The sequence below is a fragment of the Lathamus discolor genome, chromosome 6, assembly GCF_037157495.1.
Source record: "Lathamus discolor isolate bLatDis1 chromosome 6, bLatDis1.hap1, whole genome shotgun sequence".
NCBI classification, from domain to species: domain Eukaryota; kingdom Metazoa; phylum Chordata; class Aves; order Psittaciformes; family Psittacidae; genus Lathamus; species Lathamus discolor.
In genome coordinates, this window is record NC_088889.1 from 85,899,351 (window position 1) to 85,924,770 (window position 25,420).

The 25,420-nt window shown below is 43.9% G+C and overlaps 1 protein-coding gene across 5 annotated transcripts in view; it reads right to left on the reverse strand.

Moving 5' to 3' along the window:
• Positions 1 to 456: 456 nt before the first annotated feature.
• PDGFA (platelet derived growth factor subunit A) overlaps positions 457 to 25,420 on the reverse strand; it is a 53,985-nt gene continuing 29,021 nt past the window's right edge. Inside the window, exons 7-8 of one of the 5 annotated variants that reach the window (XR_010613686.1) lie at positions 21,337 to 21,535; positions 18,625 to 20,714 (exon numbers count right to left, since the gene is read on the reverse strand). The gene's annotated coding sequence lies outside the window, so the exon portion shown is untranslated. Of the gene's footprint in view, positions 726 to 18,624; positions 21,536 to 24,593; positions 24,639 to 25,420 lie in introns of those variants that run through there. The other 4 variants (XR_010613685.1, XM_065684424.1, XM_065684423.1 and 1 more) reach the window with 4 other exon arrangements.

The window sequence follows — 25,420 nt, forward strand, 5'->3', positions numbered from 1 at the left end:
CCTGAACTCCAAATAGCTGTTTGTGCCCATGAAGTGCAAAGCAGGTACAAAGCCAGCCAGCCTGGTGTGCTAGCAGCCTGCATTTATTTTTCCCTGGAGAGGCTACTATAGACTATAGATGCAGCAATAAACATCTGAGGGTAAGGACATAAATGTGTGGAAGAAGCAGGTACTGGAGAAGCAAATTAGACACTTGGCTTCCTGAGGCTAATTTAAATGGGAAATGGGAGTTGTTCCAGGTATTCAGTAAACAGGCTTGCAAATTAGCTTCCCACAGTTTCCTTATGCTGCTGTACATGCATAAAGAACATGTACTGCGGTTCATTGCTTTAACTCACTTTGCTTCCAAAATCAGTGAATTTTTCCATTATTTTCAGTTTACCGCATGAATGTTTTCATACCTGGTTGTGGGCAAATAGGGTGGGAGATAACTGGAAGTGAATGCTGGGCACATAATTACCAGGTAGCCAGATTCTTTATTCGTGAAATGTTTCTTGAGCCTAGTGTTACCAGGGGATACAAAACTGCTTTTCAGTATCTGATAACACCCTGTATGACAGAGAGGGAGGCTCAGCACAGCTTCATATCTTCATCTCCTTCTTTAATTCCATATGAGTTAACTGGAGGCCAGTTCAGGGTTCAGAGGAGAAGCACAGAGGGAAGGGGACTGCTTGCCAGAACTGAGTCAGCTCCTGTTCATGGAGAAAAGGGTTCTGGAAGGATACCTGTTATTTCACAAGGAAAAAAATGGTGTAAACCAACTACTTACTTCAGACTCCAATTTTAGCCCAAGATTAGCTTACCCCAAGATTTATCTGTATGACAACATATCTAACTTCCTGTGCTTGCCCTCAAAATATATGTTCTCTGGCTAAAGACAGCAATGGAGATGGTGTTACTGAGCTCATGATTGATAGTCTTTGGCAAGTAGATACATGTCCCATAAGCTTTAACAAACAGTCCCTTCCTGTGTGCTCCTTACCCTTACACGGGACATAACGCGAAAGTAGAGGAGCACTGTTTCCTTTGCTTTCAAATTGGTCAGAGGCTGATATGTTTTAGCAGTATAATGTCAAACTTACAGTTCTTGGTTGTTGAAGTACCAGCAAATGGGCCAACAAATCTCAGAGCAAGACACAAGAGCACCAGAACTGCACATAAACCATTTTTTGCTGGGAATATTCAATTTGCTACATTGTCCATTTAATTTAAATGCTAAAGTCAAAAAAGAAATCAGCATTTCCAGTTCTGCTCATTCCTTATATGGTGAAATGTTAGATAACTTGCGTTATTTATAACCTGCACATTTGGTATTTTTCTTATAATGGGGGGAGGAGGAGCACACAGTGGGCAAGAAGGCTGGATCTTTTTCCAGTCTAACTGAAGAATTCGGAATTAAACTGTGCCACAAGAGCAGTCAACTTTATACCTATGCCTTGTAGAAGGACAAATCTCAGCTGGGCAATTAAGACTGATGTAGTTCATGACTTTAAAAAATGAACTTACAGGCATACCAGATACAGCATGATAAGAGGTAATGAACATTGATCCTAAAGCTTTGAGCTACAAGGCAGTCATTAAATATTTATATTTTAAGACCTCCAAACTTCCCAACTCAGTAACACTTGTAACAATAAGACATTGGAAATAGATTTTTGGACTTAGAGAGGTGGAAGATACCTCATATAAACTCCCAGCCTTCTCCCTGTGATGACTATGATGCATTTTCAGTCATGATGAGCTGCCTGGCACAGCTGTGCTACTGTTCATTCCCAGGTAAGGTTCTCTCCATCGCTCTTGTCTCTGCTGTCCATCAGTGTCATTGTTCCAATGCTAAATCCTTGCCAAACTACACTAGCATTACTATTTTTTTGCCTGGTGCTTTTCATGCATAGTGCGGAGCAGACCTGTACCGCAGGCCCAGGTTTCACAGACATCACTTGCCTATCCCTCTTCCACACCTTGAGATGCTTTCATTTCAGATGTGAAGTGAAGGTCACAACATTATCCCGCTGCTTACCTAAGTCCCCTGATCAGCATGAAATGACTTTTTTTGCCATATTCATGAACTAGACCTTTAAAAAAAAAAAAGAAAAAAGGGGGGAAACAGGCAATTTTATTGGATAGAAATCACTTTAAGACAAATCACCTTTACCTTAGTGCACATGACACAAAGCTCTTTGAGGTACGGTGCAGGGGGTATGTCATAGAAAACTCAGAGGGCACATAGAGCTGCCATACGTTATCTTCCCAAAATGTCAGCTATTTTCTGCCTAATGGCATTTCACTTGGGGTGAAACTCTTTCCATGCAACAGTCTTTGTCTTAACTCATCACTGAGCAATAGCAATGATATACAAAAGATCAACAGGTTATTTCTAAACTAATACTAAGCCTTAAGCAAAGGTAAGTAGGGCATGACATCTGCGAATCTAAAGGCTGTCTTTAGCTGTGGTTGAAGATTGCTTGCACATGTTGACTACTGATTGGGGAGGGAGTTTTGCCTTGCTCTGCTTCTTAGAATATTGTTTTCAATGTCCTCATTGTCTTATTAGCTTTCCCTTCCCCCTGGATTCAGCGACATGCAAAAGGAATGATGGTAGATGTTACTTTTTCCTGCTCCATGGCAGAGAGGAGTGTAGGGTTTCAGAGATTGTAAACTATTTCTCCTGCACTGAGAGACTGACTGCATGGGTAGAGCCCATTAAATATAGCTATGCTGACAGTATCACTTCAGAGAGTTCTGTGGGAAAAAATCTGTCTGCACTATGTTGGTACCTCCGGCCAGGCAGAGAGCTGTCTTGATAACTCATTCAGATAATGAATAAAATGTGGAATGAATTCCATGCAGGATCAGAGCTCTGTTGATGTGAGAACCGGTTGCAAAACGTACGACAGGATCCTCCTGTGGCTGTTGTTTTAAGCTTGGCAAATACCATGGATTGTATATGCTAAAGTCAGGATATTATTAAAATAAACCTCTCAAAACTCCAGAGAGTTCAGATATGATGTGCCTTCCTTTGAGTTCAGGTCCCCTTATCGCTATGTTGTATGTGAATGCAATTTATATGAAGTTCTTTAAGACTAGAACAGTCTGTTATTTCTACCATGCCCAGGAAAATGAAGAAAGGTATGTAGCAGTAATAAATCAATTATTTCTTACAAATGAGACCAAGATAGCATTGCTTAACAGCAGTCTTCCAGATGGTCAAGATGAAAGGTGGACTGGGCTGAAGGGAAAGGGAGGACTTTCAGATAACCAGAATAAATGGGATACAGTTTAGCAGTAGAGCTGAAATGATCCAGAGGAATGACACCTGTGTGCAAGAAAACAGATACCTGAGAACTTAGGTTATGTCACTAGGTTAGCAGAGCAGGTTTAAACAAAGACATTTCCTAGACATCATCAAGGAGGCAAATTCTTCATGGTGTTGAATTAGGAGTAACCATGGGGATTGGAAATGACAGATTTAAATAAAAACGGGGTAATTTCCAACTATTACAGGCAAAATATACTTCTCCCTAAGAGAAAAGAAACATGCAGGGGAGGAGCGGAAGGGCAGGAGCTCAGACAGGAGGTGGGAAACCAAGGAAATGGGAGGGCAGCTCCAAAGCAGCTGCTCTACTAGGCAGAAATCAGCTGTCATTTACTTCCAACACTGTGTGTCCCTGTGGCCAGGGTAAGGTTTGCGTGTTTTATCCACTCTCCTTGGGTTAATTACCTCTCTGCTGTTATACATGTGGGGGAAACCATTCCCTTGACGTGCAGAGAAGCCTGAGATCTGGTGTGCGTGCATTCCCTCAGTAACCCTCCCTCAAAAGACACAGGACACCTTCCAGCTATGGCTAGATTGGTCCAATACTTCCTCAGAAAAGGATGCTGAAAACAGTAGTAGTAAAAACAACAAGTTTCGATCCTGCACGTCTATTTCAAACGTTAACTCCCAGATGCAGTAGACTTTTCAACCGAGCAAAGCTCATAACCAAAGACATGTGAGGATAGTCAGTTAGAAATTAACATTAACTGATTAATATATGTATTTTAAAATATTAAAATATTAAATATAGGAATACTAATATATTAGTATTAATTATTTTAATGCTTACATGTCCTCCTCATGGGAGTACACCCATTAATGCTTCTGAAGAATAGATATCCATAGGTTCCCAAAAAGCGGCAGTTTGTTGACCCATTTGTTGGCAAGACAGTCACTTACACGAGTCCCTCAAAGAGGTGGAAAGTCAAACCCCAGAAAAGTTCTGACTACCCACCACGGGTGGCCAAGTGGGAGTCCAAGCAGCTGAACCCAGCCTGTGAGGCAGTTTCATATGGCCCCCATGACAAGACAAGCAGATAAAAAGTGTTTTTGCAGGTATTTGTCAGTGAGGACTCAGAGGGCCTGGTGAAACACCACACACAGATGCTGGACCCACCTCTGAACCTCTGGCTGGGAGTGGGAGGAGCTCTGGAGCATAGGAAAGCTGACTGTGATAAAGCAAGTAATCCCTGCTAATTCTGTGTAACAGACCAGTCTCTCCTGGCTAACTCCAAGAGGGAATTAGTTGCACAGATGAACCTGAAGGGACAGCATTTCATTCCATGAGAAGCAAGAAACACTCAATATCATTTTGTTCCTACACCTACTGGTGAGGAAACACATGTTTTACCAGAGGTGTTTTTTCCAGTGTCCCTCAAATCTCTGCCACTTTCCCAGCACTCCTAAGACAATTCTTTAACATTATTCTTACCCCCATCACTGGGTTTGCTCAAGTCTAATTGCACTTGAACAGCTGTTGAGAGCACTCAGTTGCAGAGGCCATGTAGCTTATGGGAGACACCCTCCAAAGTAACAGGGCAAAGACAGACCTATGTCCCTGCTACGTAAAACAGATTTTGGCCTGAACTTGGTCTTGGGGCAACACGGAATAACCTTATACTCTGCTATAATTTAATTACAGCCTCTCCACAGTTGCCTCCAGTATGATGTGAAGATCAAAATCAATGGAGGGCTCTCACTGGCTACTCAGGTCTCAGTCTGCGCTTTGCATTTGCTCTGCCCTTGTCAAAATGGCTGTTTTTCTGTTTTTAAAGACAGAAAACACCCACATCTGCTATATTTGGATTCTGGACATCTGAAAAAAGACTTAACGATGAAAACAGCATGAATGAACCTGCTGAATGGCAAACCACTGCCAGCTAGACAGAATGATTTTTCTTGCAGAGATGTTTTTGCTATTTTCTCCTCTGAAATCCATAGAAAAGGATGGGGGAAAGAGCTGGTTTCTTTTCTCATGCATGCACCCATCGTCAACAGCTTGAAGTCGAAAGAACAGAATTTCTCTTCCCAGTAATGATGCAACAACTAACAGTCAAAATCCTACATGCAATACCCAGAGCTGGCAGGCAGGAAAATGATTTCTGAGTTGTTTTCTGGTTTTTAAAACTCATAAATTCAACAAAAGCGTTTCAGATGTTATTGCAAGGCAATAAATATGGAACCTCCCTACCTCAGAGCCCACAGATTTCAGGGTCAGAAGTATTTAACACACACAGAATGAAACAGAGACATGAATCTCTTTGAGAATGATTCGAGGGAAAACCAGAGAGCAAGGCAAGAGGACGAGGGATTGTTCTGAGGTCTCCTTTGTAAGTGAAGAGGGTGGGTGGTACGAGATAAAATCAGGAATTTGACTTCTCAGGACAGATGGATTTGAAAAGGGGAGAAAAAAAATCTACAGGCCAAACTAAAAATGGTTATCATGGCGAAGTTATGGGCTGTTTCAGCCTGCCAAAGCAAACAGCTTGCATCCCAAAGCAGTAAAGGTTACATGCATGGAAAATGGAGCTATCCCTGAGGACTAACTAATATACTGTAATTATTATTATAATTTTTTTTCAGAGAGTTTTGAGAAAGTCAGGGCATGTTGAGCTACCTACTCTGACTGCATCTACAGAAGTGTTAAGTAGAGATGTTCCAGCCCAGAATGTTTTTCATATTCCTGTCTTGGCTAAAATAAACTAACGCTGTTTGGGAAGCGAAGGGAATATTACTTCAGCAATTAACAAGAACTGTTTGAGGTTACTGATATACTAAAAATGCTTTGAATTTCAGCAAGTTTGAAGTTATTTCCTAAAACAGCTCATTCCATTTCTGCAGGAAATATACACAAGTAAGACGCAATCACTTCTGGAATTTCAGCTAAGTACAGGTTCTACAGGGGAAAAAACCCCACAGTTCTGACAAGGTTGTATCTATCTCCACTTATCTGCTGTTTCGGTAAATCTGTCGAGGTATTCTGATATGTATGGTCTCCATCCTTGCACTTACACTTAACACAGCCTTTCTGCAGGGTTTCCTGCAGGAATAGTTATATTATGATGCAATTATTATAGGTTTATATTAGTCATTATATAATAATATTGCTTCTTTTTGGACCAACCCACATGGTTGTAAGAGAGGATAAATTCCCCCAGGTTCCATATTTCTTTGATGAAAAGAGTAGCCTAATGGTCAGAGGAAAGGATGGGACACTAGGATCTCCTGGGCTTCTCTCCCAGCTGTGCAAACTATTTTGGGATGGCTTCTCTTCCACAGAAATCAATGAAACTCTTTACTGAACTTTCCTGGGAACATGATAAAATCCTTAATCTCTCTTTGCCTTCCTGCCTTATCCTGCAAGATATCAAGCACGCTAGCTCAGCCAGTACAGCAAAGCCCTTAAGCATATGCATGTGAAGTGCAGAACTGCTGTAGCCAAAGCCAGTGCTCGCAGTAAGCATGTCTCTAAGTGTGCTGCCATTTCCAGAGCCAGGAATGAGTGGGGGGTGACTATATTCATCTACCTCCAAAAGATGTTTCAAACATTAAGTAACAGGATTCTTAGAGGCTGGGCACGGGATACAACAGAGTGAGATTACCTTTTCTATCCCTATTCCTAATACCTGTTAATGGAAATAGATGATAGAGTATCTATATACATACAAAACCTCTCCTATCCTGTCAAGGCAGAGCATTATCTGGTAAAGAAGCAGTAGTTTCAGGTTTGAGGAGGGGGACTAAGGAAAAGGAAAAGCTGTTTATAACACATTCAGAAGATACTATTTGGGAGTTTATAATTCTCCACAGGGAAGACAGAACCTACCTACAGGGTGTGTTGAGTTAGTTCCTCATTCCTTTCCTTTTTTTTTATCTAAAGTTCTTTTGAAATCAGTGAGTGTGGAGCATACCTTGCCCCGGGGTATATATTGCTGAGCTGTTACTCACAGTATAAAAGAGTGTCAATGCTCATTCCTCCCTTTCTTTGAGGCCCCATTTTGAGGTGAGGAAAGGCCTGACTGGCCAAATCAGCAAACCCTAGAGCTTATCAACCCTGGGGCACACAGCAGGATAGCTCTGGGGGGCTCAGCCTTGGTGCCTGGCTCTGGGGAGCTGATTCTGGCTGGGAGGGCTCCAGCCTGGAGTCATGGTGGCTTCAAGACTACAGTCTGGAGGTTTGGTGTAACTCCTAAAGTTGTTCTAGCCTGGAAGCTGGAATTGGCTTGGGAAAGAGCTTTCTTGGGAGGGCACAGTCTCCTGTGAAAGACTGTAGTTTTCCTTTCCTGAATGACTGGCTTTAGGCAAGTTAGGGATTAAGAGGAGAAAAAAAGAGGACAGCCTCTGAAATTTAAAGCTAAAATCCCTCACTCTCTGTTTCAGTGGACTTTGCCCCTCTTCTGTTTGCTTTTCCCTCAGCTTGAGCTAGAGGCTGGCCCACAGCTGAGGCTGATGCAGGGTTACATTGATGCCCAAGTGTCAGCAATCTCCAGTGCTTTCCCATCTGTTGCAGCATGCTCCCAAAGCACCTCACAGGCCTCAGGGCTGCAAGAACAAGGAGAAATTCTTTACAGTTTATAAACTTCATGAAGTTCATACATACCCATGAACCTGCAGCCTTCCAGCACCCTAATGCATTGCAACCCAAGCTATGTGAATGAAGAGCAAATCATCAATGTAGTTAGCAACCTACCATGAAATTCACTGATTAAATTACTGGATAAATATTTGAATGGATCTAGCTGACAGGTATGTCATGCATGCAGTCTTAAAATAGGAAGGTAATGGGAAATGAGGGAGAAATGAGCCAGAGAACAGGAACGGGAATGTGATTTCTGGTAATGCAACTTATGTTCATCACTGCCTTTTTAGCAAAATAAAGGATGTGTGTGGTGAAACTGAGAGCAAGGCACCATCATTAAAATAAACAGAGAAATTGCAGCTATGAAGAAACAGAATTAAGCAGCATTTATCCAGGAACAAGGCTGGGGAATGAATTTATGGGGATTTACGTCGGCTGAACATGGCAGGTAATTTTTAACATGCTTGTAAGAAGCAGACATAGCTATTTCCAGTAAAATCTTGGGAAGGTAGGTGTGGACTCGCTGGAGAGGCACAGTGTTCACACCAGCCTTGGACGGTGCTGGCCTTGTGGCTCTGTCTTGGCTCCTCCACCTGCCATCTCTATGAGGAGTTGTTCCCTCTGCAGCCCAAGGATCAGAATCCCAGACTGGTTTAGGTTGGAAGGGACATTAAAGCTCATCCAGTTCTAACCCCCTGTCATGGGCAGGGGCACTTTCCATTAGAGCAGGCTGCTCCAAGCCCCGTCCATCCTGGCCTTGAACACTGACAGGGATGGCGCAGTCACAGCTTCCCTGGGCAGCCTCTGCAAGGGCCTCACCACCCTCACAGGGAAGAATTGCTTCCTAACATCTAATCTAAATCTGCCCTCTGTCAGTTTAAAGCCATTTCCCCTTGTCCTGTCAGTACATGCCCTTGTAAAATGTCCCTCTCTATGTTTCTTGAAAGGAAGAGCTCATCCTATTGTACAAATGTATCAGGGCAGCACACAGCAGCCAGCAAGACTCTGCTCATGAGCTGTTGAAACACACACACATGTGACTCCAGGAAGCACCAGCAAGAGCAGGATTAGGCATCACCACATCCATCAGGTCAAGCCCGTGAAGGTCTCTAAGGATGGGCCAATCATATTTGTGTCATTCAGAGTAAACAGTCTGGAAAGTAATTGCTTTAAAACACATCTAACTCATTTTTGACTGATACTGCAAATGTTTCCCCTTTCCTCAATGCCGCATTGACTGGCCCTGCAAACCATTTGGCATTGGTCTGTGTGGTTTGTGCAGTCGCTTTGCTCCTTGATGTTACCTCATCAAAGAGCAGCTGAAAATGGCATTTCCAGCCAGTTTCCAAGAGTGGCCAGTGAACTCACTCTGCCCTGTGCCCTCTGACTCAAGATTAGGTAGGTTTCCTGTATGTCAGTTCAGCTACAGATGGATGATAAATTTAAGATTGCGACATGCTGACCAAAAAAGAAAATAATAAAATCAAGACAGGCTATTTTTGGTTTCAAAAGAAATTCCTCTTGTTAGGTCCTTTCAAGCCCTCACCTCCACGTACAGCTGCAGCGGGTAAGGAAAACAGGATGCAAGGTTGCAGAGTTGGAGGAATCGAGTATAAATCAAAGAAGACAAGCTGGTCCCTGTGTGTTGCATGGGTTAGACCTCAACCTTTGAGCAAGGTGAGCAGCTGTCCCTTGCTGGGGACTCTCCCAGTAACAGCATTGCCCAGCTGCCTGAGCGTTTATACTGGGCCACAGCCGCATCTCACTTTTTCTTCCCACTGTGTCACCTCCTTCCCTTGTGCTGACAAGTGATTTAGACAGCTTGCCCTGCTGGCCCTGCATTTGAAATGTAAATCAAACACATGGGACATAAAGCTGGGTTTCAAAGTTGACTATTAACTAGGGCGGAAGGGGTGGCGTAGCAAAAACAAACAGTTCCAAGTTCAAGTCTGAAACCATAAGAGCAGGCTGAAAACCTTCCTCCTCTTCCATTGCCAGCCAGCATGAGGGTGAGCACTTTCCCTGCATCAGAATACATTTAGTGGTTCCCTGATCTCCTAACCCAGGTTCTCAGACTCCAGATCAAGTCTGATAACTGACTTCAAGGGGAGGAGGATGCTGGGGTGCTAAAGCTGGCCTTACACAGTAGTATGCAGTGCTCTAGTCATAGAATCATGGAATCAGAATGGTTTGGGTTGGAAGGGACTTTTAAAGGTCGTCTAGTCCAGGGCTTCTTGCAGTTCTTGATGTCCTGAAAGCTATTAATATTTTGCTCCCTAGAATGCTAACTTTACTAGTCGTTGGTGTGGAAAATCTAGTGCTTAGAAGTAGCATTTACTCAGCTGCCCCAGGACAATTAGTGACCAGCTGTACCTAAACCTGGAGCCAGTGGAAATTTTGTCCCCAGAAATATTGGAGACCCGAAGCAAATCAGTATGAACATGTTTTTTATCAAGTAGGAATGTACCTCTATCATTACATGATGTAGGCTAGTATTTCTTTACCTGCCACCTCAAATAATTCTGGAGAAAAAAATAACAACAGCGACTCCTATTTTCTTTGAAATAATTTCTAGCATGACTTAGAAAATTTATCTCTGATAATTCTGTCATGACACCCTCACTATTAAGGTCAGAGACATGAGTAACAATAATATAGAGAGGTTTGAGTCAATTCTGCTAAGCTCACCCATTTAGGTACACAGCAGTTTCCTGGGCTTGGCCAGGCCAGCATCAAATCCTGCCTAGATATGGAATTATATTCTATTGTTCTCAGGACAACCCAATGGGAAATAAAATATTTACCTGAGTTAGTATTAATAGCATATTTGGTACTAGTGGTATTTTTGATGAAAATTCTCTGCCAGTGAGATATGTTGAGTAGCTGTGAGAAGTGCTGTCCTCCAGTGAGCAGCAATGGTCCCAGTGGTGCTGGACACCAAGCCAGCTGAGCAGGCGACAGCTGGAACCTTCAAACACCTTACTCTGATAAATGGTTCACGGCCTCTCATAGGCAGGGGGGTGTCCTGGGACTCCAGGGAGCTCCTCTGACTGTCAGCTAAAGTAACTGCAGATACATCATTGCAACTCTCTGCATCTCGGATTCCCTATTTGTGCAGCGACAACACTTACCACTATTGAAGATTGATTTTTGGGGAGGGAAGCAATGCTGCGGCTAATGACGTGTCCCCATAGACTCAGTTCTCTATTTCTATCTGCAACAGCGGGAAGGACTTTCCATGGGATATAGCCCTAGAGTGAAGGGGGGCCCAAGAGTCTTGGTTGATTTTCAAGGATCACCAACTACAAGCTCAGGAGTGCTGCATCCCAACTAGAAGGAAGTGCAGCAGGAGGGCCAGGAGACCTCCTTGGGTGGATAAGGAGCTGCTGAGGAAACTTCGAAGGAAAAAAAGAGGCTCATAAAAGGTGGAAGCAAGGACAGGCTGCCTGGGAAGATTACAGGGATGTTGTCTGGGAAGCTAGGGACCAAGTTAGGAAAGCGAAGGCCCAGTTAGAATTAAACTTGGGTAGGGATGTTAAGAATAACAGGAAGGGATTCTGTAGTTACATCGCAAATAAAAGACAAACTAGAGACAACGTAGGCCCCCTCCGGAAGCTCTCGGGAGAACTGGCTACCCAGGATTCGGAGAAGGCTGAGGTTCTGAATGACTTCTTTGCCTCAGTCTTCACTGGCAAATGCTCTGACCGCACCACCCAAGTCTTGGAAGGCAGATGCAGGGACTGTGAGAATGAAGACCTTGGGCCCACTGTAGGAGAGGATCTGGTTCAAGACCATCTTAGGAACCTGAAAGAGCAGAAGTCCATGGGACCTGATGAAATCCATCTGTGGGTCCTGAAGGAGCTGGCGAATGAAGTTGCTAAGCCACTGTCTATCATATTTGAAAAATCATGGCAGTCAGGTGAAGTTCTCAATGACGGGAAAAAGGGAAATATAACCCCCATTTTCAAGAAGGGGAAAATGGATGATGCGGGGAACTATAGACCAGTCAGTCTCACCTCCGTGCCTGGCAAAACCTTGGAGCAGATTCTCCTGCAAGGCATGGTAAGGCACATGAAGAACAACAAGGTGCTTGGTGACAGCCAGCATGGCTTCACTAGGGGGAAATCCTGCCTGACCAATCTGGTGGTCTTCTATGATGGGGCTACAGAACTGATGGATAAGGGTAAAGCAGCTGATGTCATCTACCTGGACTTGTGCAAAGCATTCGACACTGTCCCACACGACATCCTTGTCTCTAAATTGGAGAGACATCAATTTGATGGATGGACCACTCGGTGGGTAAAGAAGTGGTTGGATGGCCACACACAAAGAGTTGTGGTCAATGGTTCAATATCCAGCAAAGAGGTGTCCCTCAGGGATCGGTGTTGGGACCGGTCTTATTCAACATCTTTGTCGCTGACATGGATAGTGGGATTGAGTGCGCCCTCAGCAAGTTTGCCGATGACACCAAGCTGTGTGGTCCAGTTGATACGCTGGAGGGAAGGGATGCCATCCAGAGGGACCTTGACACACTTGTGAGGTGGGCAGATGCCAACCTTATGAAGTTCAACCATGACAAGTGCAAGGTTCTACACCTGGGTCAGAGCAATCCCAGGCACAGCTACAGGTTGAGCAGAGAAGAGATTCAGAGCGGCCCTGCGGAGAAGGACTTGGGGGTGCTGGTCGATGAGAAACCTGACATGAGCCAGCAGCGTGTGCTCGCAGCCCAGAAAGCCAACCGTATCCTGAGCTGCATCAAAGGGAGCGTGACCAACAGGTCGAAGGAGGTGATCCTGCCCCTCTGCTCTGCTCTCATGGGGCCTCACTTGTAGTGCTGTGTGCACTTCTGGTGTCCTCAACATAAAAGGACATGGAACTGCTGGAACAAGTCCAGAGGAGGCCACGAGGCTGATCAGGGACTGGAGCACCTCCCGTATGAAGACAGGCTCAGAAAACTGGGGCTGTTCAGCCTGGAGAAGTCTGCATGCAGACCACGTAGCAGCCTTCCATTATCTGAAGGGGGCCTATAGGGATGCTAGGGAGGAACTCTTCATTAGGGACTGTAATGACAGGACAAGGGGTAACGGGTTAAAACTTAAACAGGGGAAGTTTAGATTGGCTATAAGGAAGAAGTTCTTACTGTAAGGGTGGTGAGGCACTGGAATAGGTTGCCCAGGGAGGCTGTGAATGCTCCATCCCTGGCAGTGTTCAAGGCCAAGTTGGACAGAGCCTTGGGTGGGATGGTTTAGTGTGAGGTGTCCCTGCCCATGGCAGGGGGGGTTGGAACTGGATGATCTTAAGGTCCTCTCCAACCTTAACTGTTCTGTGATTCTATGATTCCATAACTGCTGGCATCCTTGTACGAACAGGTGGCTTTTCCGTCTCACAGATCAGCTCCACCCCGGTGCTCTCTGAAGGCAGAAAGCACTAAGTGCAATTCCACATAAGCTACCAACCCACGTATCTGTTAATAATACTCCTTTGTTGATAGCTTGGATCATTTTCAAACAGACTTTGTCATCTCCTCCAATATGGGAAAGCATTGTCTGCAACCATATAGGATTATAATTATGTAGTAGTCTTCCTGTAAATAATGTGTCATTCTAGGGAGGTAAACTACTCTATTCCTCATCAGGCTACGTCGCAGAGCAGGTTGAAGTCAATTTACTGGAGTAGCAGTGAGCATATCATTGCACAATCTTCATTTCCATTAAACAACTGCATCTAACTCTTTTATTTTTAGGCTAGCCATGCTGAGCTTTATGATGATAATGTAGCTTTTAAATGATTTGTCGTGGCTGACCATTTTGCACAAGAAAGTTGCTACTAGCTGATTAGCGGGGAAAAAATCCACCATTGCTTCTTCTATTGCTCAGGAAATTTCAATCCTCAATCTGCAGCTTGAAAAGGATGTTGCCATGGAAATGATGCTTATGCTGTCGTAAATAAAAGTATTCTAAGGTCACCAGGGTCTGCGGCATAAACAGGGGCACAAATACTGCCTGGAAAAGTGGCAGAGTGGTTTAAACATATAGGAAGACAATTTCAGTGATATGTCACTTTCACCATTATCGTCAGAAGGACTGATGAAGGTTAACATGTAGCTATAACCTCAGCACAAAAACAAAGCAGAAGAAGTCTTAGCTATTGGTATTAATAACAGAGTTGTTATGATGATATTGTAGCCCTTCTGACCATTACTTCTCTGCTTGATGGGATCAGTGTGCCTCTCCCATTGTATTTCTCCCACATTCAACAGTGAAATCTAATTTTATACTCATTCAGGGCCAGTTCTATTGAATTCATAAACACAGCACACAGGAGCTTAGGAAAACCAGTTGATGTTACAACATGCTGCATCATGGACTACCTGATCATGCAGCAAATCCCTGGTTCCCGGGCTACATCCCAGCCACTGCCCAGGAGCAATCATGGAAAACTGGTCTGTTCCTTGGAGAGAAAACACTTCTGAACAAGAAATGAGAGAAGGACCCCATGTGCCTTGTGCTGCTCCTGTGCATAAGGTAATGGGCAACGTCTCTACGCAGGACCAAGAAACAGTACTGGCACTGTTTCAAAGGAGAAGTACAGAGACCAGTGACACAGAGGTTCTGGGATGCACTGGTCCATGTGATTTTTCGGGGGAAAGCAGGCAGTTCCTTTTTCTGGTGGGTTTTTAATTGTTCAGTGGACTGCTCAATGGCATTAAATGGGCCATACTGTGAAGCTGCCTTGGGCTGTATCAGATCAAGGATACGTGCTTTTCTCTTAGTATTTTTAATATCCACAGAAGCATTTAGAGCACAGGCAGTCACTTTAAATAAAACTACAGAGATTGCAAATGCCACAGCTTGCTTATTTACTTACTGTCTCTTAGTCTGCCCAAAATGTGGAAATAATGTTTCCAGAGATGCTGGAATTCATGTGCCTGTTGAGGATCCTGGCTCCTGTCCTGGGTGATATTGCATATTCAAGGGATGATTCATTCACTCCTGAGAGGGAGGAAGGACTGCTCCAGCTGTACCACCTCTCCTTTGCTGACTGACAGCATGGTGATGTTTCCACAAGGAAGCCTCATGCCTCCAGGTTAAGCCAGCAATTATGGAACAAACAAAAGAGAAGTGAAATGGAGAGATGAATCATGGAGAGACAAAACAAAAGAGAATTGGAAAGGTGATGCCAAGCCAGACTGACAACAAAAATTTCATTTCTCTCAGCCCAAAATGTGCAGGCAGGATTCTTCATTTCTTTTGTGTGTAAATTAACAATGTCCTTTGCCATCTGCACTGGAGGATCCTGGAGGGAACAGCTCGGTTTTCATGGCTTTGCCACCCCACTCCTGCAGTGTAAAACCCACAGCCAGGACTGTCAGTTATAGACAAGTAAAACCCAAACGGAACATCCATTACTACTCCATAAAGTGACTTAGAAAGTTCAAGAACTGGGTTTTCCCTTTTGTACTCAGGTTTTTACAAAACTTTTATCCCTGCTGGGACAGGAACTGTGTGGGATATGGGGCTGATACCACGCATATTACACACCTCACCATGGATTTATCACGGAAAGGCTGGATGAGGCCTTGAAGGCAGCTGACAGCTCCCAGCTGGCTGGGGGCTCACTCATGTGGCTTCTGCAGCTTCTTAATGGGAACAGGGTGGAAAAACTGGGCTCAAAGGTTGCCCAGAATGACTAAGACAGAAAAAATTCCTGCTGCCACTCCTGTGCTAATCAAAGGGGTGTGGAGAAGTTTCGATCCCTCATATCCCGCACTGCCAAACAGAAGAACATATATATATGTATGTATAAGTTACACAGACAATTCCTATATTAGGGAAGAAGCCTTCATGCTATCAAACTCAGTCTTGAAATTAATCTTGCCTGTGGTATGTGGAAACTGATTCAGATTGTCCAAGGTCCCTTCAAACATCTTTCAAACCCACCTAATCTGTTTACTCCAGGCTTTTACTGCTGGCAGTACCTGGGACTTCGCCTCCAAGATTTCCTACAGCTTGTGATCTTAGCAGGTCAAAGTTTCCAAAGGCAGGGAGAAGAGAGGCAGTCCCTGCCCTGCCTGTGTGCAAGGTATGTGCCTCTGAGCTACCAATTTAGAACCGATAACCTGAAATAAGTAACATAACCATCTAACATTTATGTTTACAGAGCACCTCCTCTAAGCAGACAAAAGCATGTGTCAACAGGGAAACCGCCATGTAGAGCTTGTGTGGCAAGCGGCTTGGCGTATTTAAACAGCTTTTGCAAAGATGTTAACATGTTGCTAGGGAAGCAAGAGCCTGCACGGATATAGGTGCCCTCGTGCACTGAGATCTGCCAGCCATAGAATGGGAAAATGGAGCTGCCCCGGCACTCACAGCTTTTTGTTGTCACCTTTGCAGCTTGCAAAAGGCAGTTCCTCCAGTGGCTGATTAATGGTCCTTCTGCAGAAACTGCATTTTGCACATATTTAAGAATCTTGGGCTAGATAACACTTTGACCTAAAATATAATAGGTTATATTTTCTTTTTTTTTTTTTTTTTTTTTTGTTTGCTGATAAAGGCTGACATTTATAAGTTTTAATACCTTAGTTTTGAAAAAAGCCTTCTAACTTGAAGACCAAAGGCAGGTGGGCTGTGACTCTGCATGCATGTGCACCGCACACACGTCTGTAGCTGCTGGGTGCCCTGAGCACTTTGCTACATCAGCGCTGGAACAGACTAACACGCCTCAGACCCAGCAGGACAGACATCTCAGTCTGGCACCAAGAGGACCTCCCGGCCATGGAAACATGCCTGGTGCGGCTCCCACTCTCATGGTGTAGGGTCCTTGGGATAATCAATGTTATCCCCTGCTTGTAAACCATCCCCCAAACTTTTTTCCCCTTGAGCATTCTGTGTGTGTGATACAAGCCTGGGTTATATTAAGCCTATTGCTCAAAGGACCAGGAACACTGGCTCCCATGGGCACGTAGCAGCTACACTGCAGAAAGAGAGAAAAATTCAGGGAACAAGTGGCACTGTAATATATCTTACCTACCCAGAATATATCCATGTACTGATCTCTATAAACACACCCATTTCTCCATATGGGTGGGTATATATTTATATGTACCAGCCTCAAAATACCACTAAGTTTTTATTAGCCTCATTTGCAGAAGGGGTAATGATGACAGACAAAGTGCTGTGATTCCTTCTCAGGAGGCGAGTTTGCGTCTTCCCTCTCTAGGAGAGGTAAGAGAGTTGAGTTTTCCCCAAAGCCGAGCAGCTCCTTGGTGCTCAGCTCCTGCTTTGAATCATGCTGGCAAATAAACATGAAAGTGAAAACAGTATTGTGAGATAGTTATGCAAGAGCGGGCGGATCCTGCAACTAAGCCATTGTTCCAAACGTTTAATTAACATTATGAAGGTTGATTAAAGGGAAATCTTTAACCTCCAGGGAAATCCCATTTTCCCTCACTTCCCATACTTCTGCAATTTTCACAATGTAAGAAGGAAAGTGTTATTTCAAGGCATGATTCATATCAGCTACAACCTGATCTTTGCCACAGCCGTGTCCTGCAGCTTAAATAATCGCTAGCTGTGACACAAGACCGGGACACTTCTGAGGCAGCATTTTTTACCCGTTATACCATGACCTGAATTGCTATCATAATTTCTAGACTTTGTGTCATCCTGGCACAATGTCAAGTGTTCACCCACGCTCAAGAACTAAAAGTTAGTTCACAAGGACAGCGATACCTTCCCAGACACAGCATATCAGATACAAAGTGCAAATGACACGCCACGGTTCGGCTCTATAACAGCAGGGGCTGTTTGCTTTGGTCACTGCAGCAAATTCCTTTGAAGGCAGGAGACTGAAGCACCATCTCCAGCGACTCCCCATCTAACCTTGAGCAAATCACTTACCCTTTCTCTTCTTCTGGAAGTGTTACCTCTCTTAGGGGATTGCAAACATTAATGAATGTAACCAAGCACTGGGGATGCTTAGGTGGAAAGTGCTATTGCACAATTACATTTAGTGGAGAGATTTGCTTTCAGCTGCAGAGGCTGCACAGGCCCCCCAGAATTCAGCTGTGTATGGGCTGTATATTGCCTTTCTGCTCTCCTAGGCCTATTTTAATTATATGGCACTGCCAGCCCGTCAGAGACCTAATCCCAGGATCTAATATTGGAGGCAACCAGCAGCTGTCTGCACTGTTGACCTGAAGGAGCGCCCTTGGGGCTGCACTGAGGGCGATGCAGCAAATGGGAAGGAAGGACACACACCCATCCAGCACACAGGGCAAGTATCAGCCCAAGGGACACCCAGGACCCTTCTCACCCTGTCTGGCTATGACATCTCACAAGCAGTGATGCCACATGAGTGGCATTGGGTCAACAGCATGGCCCTGGGCCCTCCCCTGGTTAACAAGAGCCTGGGTAGAGAATGTGTGTACAGACCCACAGATGTAATTCTTGAGGATAAACGCGGCATCAGGCTTATATAAATACATATACATATAAATACATGATATAAATACAGCCTCTGGCAGCAAGAACAGTCTTGTATGCAGATCTTCAACACTTCTTTCTATCTGTAGATCTTGCAGGACTCTGGCATTGCAGAACTTCAGGGACCATTCGGAAAAGGAGAAAGTTTATTGTTTCCCACAATTGTCTGCATCTGCCTAATGCAAAAATCATTTCAATTATAACAGGATCATTTTCACTGCTTTGATTATGAAGAACAGGAACCGTTTTGTGCACATACAGACATTAACAAAGTAGAAGCTTTATTTACAGGATGAAATTTCTCCCTCAAAAAGCACTGGAGATAAAGCAAAGGAATATTAATGCAACATCATGAATACCAAATGCATGAAATTCTGACTCAAGAAAAGGCAGACAGCTGGGTATTCTGATAAAAATGGGCCTTTATTTTTTTAATTCTTCTTTACTACCTGGATTCTGTGTTTGTCAGAGCAACAAAATATAGTGTCTTTGATAGGCAGCAAATCTGAAAACAATTCTGCAAGCAGCACAACACAAAAACTCCCACAAAAAGGGAAAGCTATAAAATTTGAGCGGCGACGAGGCTTTCAGAAGTGCCAGTTTCCTAGTGCAGTGACTGGAAGGGTGGCCTGGCCTGGCGGCAGTTCAATCATTTTGTAACGAAGGACAAATACTTTCAACATCCTGAGAAAGAGGGCGGGGGGGAAGGGGGCACGGCTCCCTTGCTTTCCCTCCTCTTGCTATTCTTCCTCCTCCCTTCCCCCACCCCTTGGATTTTCAATAGCTCTTTAGTGTTTCCATCAAAGGCTTTTACCATTCATCCTCCCTTCTGGTGCCTGCTTTCCACCTGTCTATCCATCACAGCCCTAACCCAGGTCCTTTCCCCCCTGCCTCTTTTGCTATTTTTCACGCGGTGGGATTTGTTTATAAGCTTCTGTATTACCTAAACTCGAGGGGAAGAGGCTGCTGGGAGGAAAGTGAGAAAGCAGGATTAAGGAGAAATAATTCAGCTCCATTGCATTTCCAACTGAACGGTCATAAAATGTGCAAATCCTGTTCCTGGGAATTCCATGTCAGAGGCCTTCCCTGCCACTACCCTTCCCGTGCCCCCTGTCTCTCTTGCTCTCATGCAAAAACAAGCATCAGGAAAGATGCTTATGACTCCATGGACACCAAAGGCCACAACGTGTGTGCTGGCAGGGAGAAGGCTCGGACCAGCACATGTGCAGGGCAGATACGCCAGATGTGGCCATAAAATACAGACAAGGGAGGCTGCAGGGATGGAATCCAGCAGAATGACAGGAGTAAGTGGGGAAAGTCTGCTTAATGCCCCAGCTCCCAACACCCCAGCTATAATTAAATACCCTGGTAAAAAATAAAAGTAAGGTAACATTTCAGACTTGTTTGCTCTGTAAGAAAATTATGTAGAAATATATATGGTTCAGACCCCATCAGCTTGAAGAGTTTCTACTATTTTCTTTTTAGCTTATCTGCCATCACAAGGCACCAAAATAGACATGGGCCAACTTTCTGGGCCCGAGAGATCCCCCAACAATATATCTTTGATTAAACTGGAAGACAGAAGGGCCACTGTCATACACAGGTCAATGAACCTTTGTCATTGATTCAAGCAGAGGTCAACGTAGCTGGATGTGGCCTCTGCGCACCCTTGCTACCTGACCAAACACATTCAGAACAGCAAGCAGGGCTAAAAAAGAAGGTGGCCTTTCACCTGTCCCCAATCCCACTGAGCCCACAAACCTTTTCTTGGTGGAACTTCAGGTCATGACTCCTGGACCTGGCAACAAGTGGCAGCTTTCTTCCACTTACATATACATCTGGGAGATACTGAGGATCACCCAACAGGTAGCACATGTCAAAATTAAGTTCCTTTGATTGATAGTTATTTATTATTATTTTTAAATAAAATGAGAAGAGATCGAATGGGTTGCCCATCAGCAGCTCAGTTCTTTGTTTGGCAACTTCTTGGACAATTTGACCATACATATGACAACACAAAATAAATTTCATTTGCTTGCAGTAGCAGTTTGCTATAAACTCAGTCCATCAGGGATTTATAGTTCTAGCAGCAGTGAGATATATGAAATGAGAAGCCCTTTCATCCCTAAACTGCTCAGCAGTCTGGTCAAGATGATGAAAGCCATTGCTTCTAAGGCCAGAGGAGAGGAGGAGTTCATTCAGCGGGTTCGGCTGTGCTAGGAGGAGGCGTGCAAATTAGGTCCAAAGACGAGAGGAGGCCCAGAGAAACAGCAGCCCTTGGTTTTGCAGAACAGTCAAAAAGGAATCCTTAATGATGCTCGCCTTGCTTTGCAGGCTGGAGGGGAACAATATTTCCATCAACTGAATGATCTCAATTCTTTGGCTTCCCTGAGGGCACTGCAACAGGACAGACAGAGATCGCTCTCCAGAGGCACTCTCGGATGTTTGTGTTCTTCCCACCCACCAGCAGCCTCGAACCTGAGCATGTCTTTGGCACAGCAGGTGGTATCCTTAATCCCACGGAGGGCCAGCCCGAAGCGAAGATTAGCAGAAGAATTTGTTTTCATTAAAATCCAACCTACCATTACCATCCTATCTGATGGTGCGGGTTTAAAATGCACATGTCCAGCTATTCTAGCAGCTCTGTTTCTGTGGGGAAAGGGCAGTTCAGCAACCTGCCACTTCACTTTCTAATGTCTTTTCTTTTAATCAACAAGTAACTAAGACAGATACAACAAGGAATGTTAAATGCACTTCCTCCTGTCGAATTTTGCCAGCAGGGTCAATGGGATTGGGATTTCGCCTTCATTATGTTTCTTTTGACCATGGAACTGGTCTGACTTGCCTCACAGAGAAATTTTTTTTATGGGCCCATAAAAAAACAAAAAAACCCAAAACACAACAAAACAGAAAGAGACATACAAATAAACACTAATACGTGCAGGAAAAATACAAACCTTAGCACCATGCACTCCCCTCATTATTAGACAAAGGTTGGGAAGGGTTCACAAGTGTAAAATGCTCATGTGAATTATGAGATTACTGCTCAGTTTTCTTTCAAGTCGTGGGCTGGAAACAGATGGTGGCTGTAGCATTTATGACGGCACAACATGTTACTGCAAGCCTAGCCATCTCTCTCTCTCCTCAAAAATGCAGCTGCAAGGAAAGTTGTGGAAAATCACATTAATAGTCTCTTCCACCACACAGTTTTCCAGCCCTTCATCCCTGGCCAGCACATGGACAGAGCCATCTTGTATCCCAGAAAGAATACTCTTCTAATCCCTGTCCTGAATAGTTACCAATGACTGACTTATTTTACGGCTAGTTAAAATGTGGGGTTTGTTAGCATCATAAAAAAGCCTCCAAAAAGCAGGTCCTTAAGGTCAGAGCAGATGCCATGTGACCCCAAGTGCTCCATAAGGGGAATACTCAGAAAGAAGCAATGAGACTATCCTTCAGCTGTTTATTATTTAAACATTCAGTTCAGGCCAAGCAGGTTGATTTATAGAGAAGGAGAAAGACAGATACAACATTTGCAAAAGCATCTTTGTGACTTAGGAGTCCAAATCTCACTTGCAAGCATGAGTAGAAACTTTCACAAGGGTAAATGGCTCTTGATTTTCACTAAGACAGCCTTCCAGTGACCACAAGTTTAGAAGCATCTGGGTGCCTAAAGATGCAAAGAGCAACCAACCCAATATTTAAATATCTTGCCTGTACATAAGAAATATTCAAGCTTCACTACACGTGTGTTTCAGCCCTGATGGAAATGCCTTGCTGCCTAAAATACGTTCATACATACAGCAAAGCTACCCTTACAATCTGAGTGAAATACAACAGCTGATTACTTATCTGTAGGATCTCTGGGTGCTTTACAAGTATGAAATATTCCTGTCTCACAATACTGAGACCATCAACTCACTAACAGTAAATCCACGTTCCTGCTGTCCTCTTTGCAGCCAGATACATTCAGTGCAATGTTTCTTCCTTCTAAGGTGTAGAACAGGGCAACTGAAACCAAGATAAGACTTTTACCATTCCTTTTATCACTTTTTGTAGCTTGACCAGGAAGTTGCTACACAAACAGTGTACACACTTGAACCTTCAAAAAGCCTTTTTCCACAGGGAGACTCTTTCCAGGTGATATGACCATACACACCCACTGCATATCTACCACAAATGTGAAAACCCTCAGACCTTCCCTCGAAGATACAGAAGGTGCCATTTTTTTTAATTTTGGAAACCTCATCCTGCAGAATTCATTAGTAACCAACAGAACAATGCACTTCCTGCAAGCAAGGAGCTATAAAGTATATTAGAAGTTTCCACTTCTGCTTTTATCTTTTCCTGATCTAGCCTGAAAATTCTTTTGAAGTTGCTCAAAAGTGTTCTTCATATATGCTTGGTTTAGGAAATACCAGATGACTATTGGCAACCTTCTAATTCATTAAGTGAGATATAGGAGTCAAGATTTTATGATCTGTTTAATTCCCCACCTTTTTAAGGTACTATTTTAAGAAAAGAAACATACTGAAGGAAATAAGGAAGAAAACTCAGAATGCCCAGAGAGGGCAAGCACTGCTATGGGCTTTCTAGTGTAGCTGAGCTTGCTGGTAGAAAGCCACTGAATAGTTAAAACTTTCCCTCATTCCTATGGAAGAGTTTACCGAAAGGCTGCAGACCAGTTCTGAAACTAACATTACTCCAGACAACGTGTAAGAGGAAAAGACTAAGCTTAGAATGTGTTAGCACAGTAGGCTCTTCTTCTCAAGCAAACTCAGATCATGCCTAACTTTAAGCACAAGTAACTTCAAAGAAACATCTCACATGCCTCAAGTTCAGCTTTCCACTGTCTTGCTGAATCACAACTTAGGGGAATGTAGGGAGCTAATGGGAAACATTTGCACTCGCTAACCCCAGCTGCAAAGTCCCCAAACCCCTTTTAGATATGCAGACATAGCCTAACCATTTTGGATCGGCCAGCAGGCTCTTCACAACAAATGGATACAAGCTGTTAGGCAAGATCTTTTGAAGCGTATGTCAGAGAAACATATCCCTGAATAAATAGTGACAATTTGATTTAAAAGCAGTATTTGTGGCAATCGGTAAAGTATGCAAGCTGAGCATTAACCTGCAGGACTCCTACGTGGCCTATTGAAGAAACCACTCTATCTGGGATAAATTGCTTCTGTCATTCTTGCTGTGGAAACCCACTGCAGCCAAGGAGAATTCAGATCCTGAACACATTTTTGAGTAGCTTCCTGGCTCAAAGGAGACCTCTGAGCAGCTTATTGCACCATAAACTAGTCTGGACCAAGAAATCTCTTCACTCCCAAGTGCATGAGCACAGACCCCTCAGCCTGCATGGGGATCTTGCTGTTGAGTAGGTACCATGTCTCCTCAACCACACAATGCAGCATGAGACATTCCTCTGCATGAGGGACATGATGGCATCAGGGAAACATCAGCCCTCAAGGAAAAGGGGAAAGGGGGACACTGCAGTGCTTGGTGTCAGCCAGGGAGTATGTGTCCAGGCAGAACCATGTGAGCATGAGGAGGCATTATCTTGGCCTTGAAGTGCTGCAGAATCTCTCCCTCTTTCCCTGGCCCCACACAGCTGGCACAGCTGGGCAACAGGCTCCAGCAGAACAGGGCCCATAGCAGAAAATCTGCCTTCTTGAAACTTCCCTGGTCTTCAGTTTAAACCAGCACCACTTTTCTATAGAAAAGACATGTAAAGCCAAAGTGCTAAGGAAAAGGTGAAGCATGGCTAGCATAAGTAGGACTCCCCATTTCAAATGTTAGGCTGTCCCGGCAGTGAACAGAGCACTTGAAACATCACTGCTGAGAAACACCTACACCAAACAGCAGAAAGAAAACCTAAGGTTTGAGTGCTGCTACGTAGAGAAGGAAGACAGCAGTCATGGTGACATCCCTGGGTCAAAATTAGCCTCTGCAAAACCAAGATAGAGGCGTCCTGAAGCCAAACGAGGTTTCTTGAAAGCCTTGTAAAAATAAATTAAAATGGATTGCCCAAATTCCTTAGACTGATAAAAAAAATACAAAAATAAAAATCACAGCTAGGGATATCCAGCAATTCTGGAAGGATCTTGATACTTCACTGAGGTCTACAAGTTTGAGTCCATACCCCAAAGGGAGCTGAGGCTGCTCAGCACTTCATCCACAGGCCCTCTGTGAACAGAGTCTTCTTTCTTGTGGTTAAACAGGGGATAACTTGAATTTATGTCTTGCTTCTCCCCTTGTGAGCAAACAAAACAATTTCTATGAGTAATTCTACCCGCTAATTGCCAAGGAAAAGTCTGGTAACAAATGCTCTGCAGGTCAGAGGCATCCCTAAACAACGTTGCTGGTTTCTGTTTTCTAACAGCACATATTCACATCCGGGGACCCCGGCAAATTCCAGTGTGGACGAGTCTCTGTGAGAAATTGCTTTTTCAGATTTTCTTGATTTAACTGCCCCAGGAAATGAATCTATTTTTACAACACCACTAAACAGCAAAATATGAAACCATTATCCGCTTCATGGCAAGAGTTTCGGGTCAGTTCTCAGGTAACTGTCACCTTCAGTGAAGTCAACAGAGTTGTATCTATTTATGCAAGTTGGTAATCTGGCCAATTATGTAATTGGTTGATCAGTTACTGGAACACAGAGCTACCAGGGCCTAAGGAGTGTCCCACTTTCATACGTCTCAAAGTTCATCCAAGCCCTGATGTATTGATAAGTGAAGTATTCAAGTATTATGGTCTGTAAAGATGATCATTAACTGCCAAAAGATTTAAGCATGAGCATTTTCTATGAACACCTACTTTGTCTGAATGATCGTTACATGTACAATCTTTCATAGGTTCTTTTTTCACCTGCCAAATAAACCAGGGTGGGATTTTCAGAAGTGTTTAAAATGCTTTTTCTTCTACTAATTTGTGATTGCCTTCATAGAATCAAGATGTTTTCAAAAGCCCCAGGGGATTTTAAGCACTGTGGGCTCAATTGCATTTCCGGGTGCTTCTGGTTTTTGCATA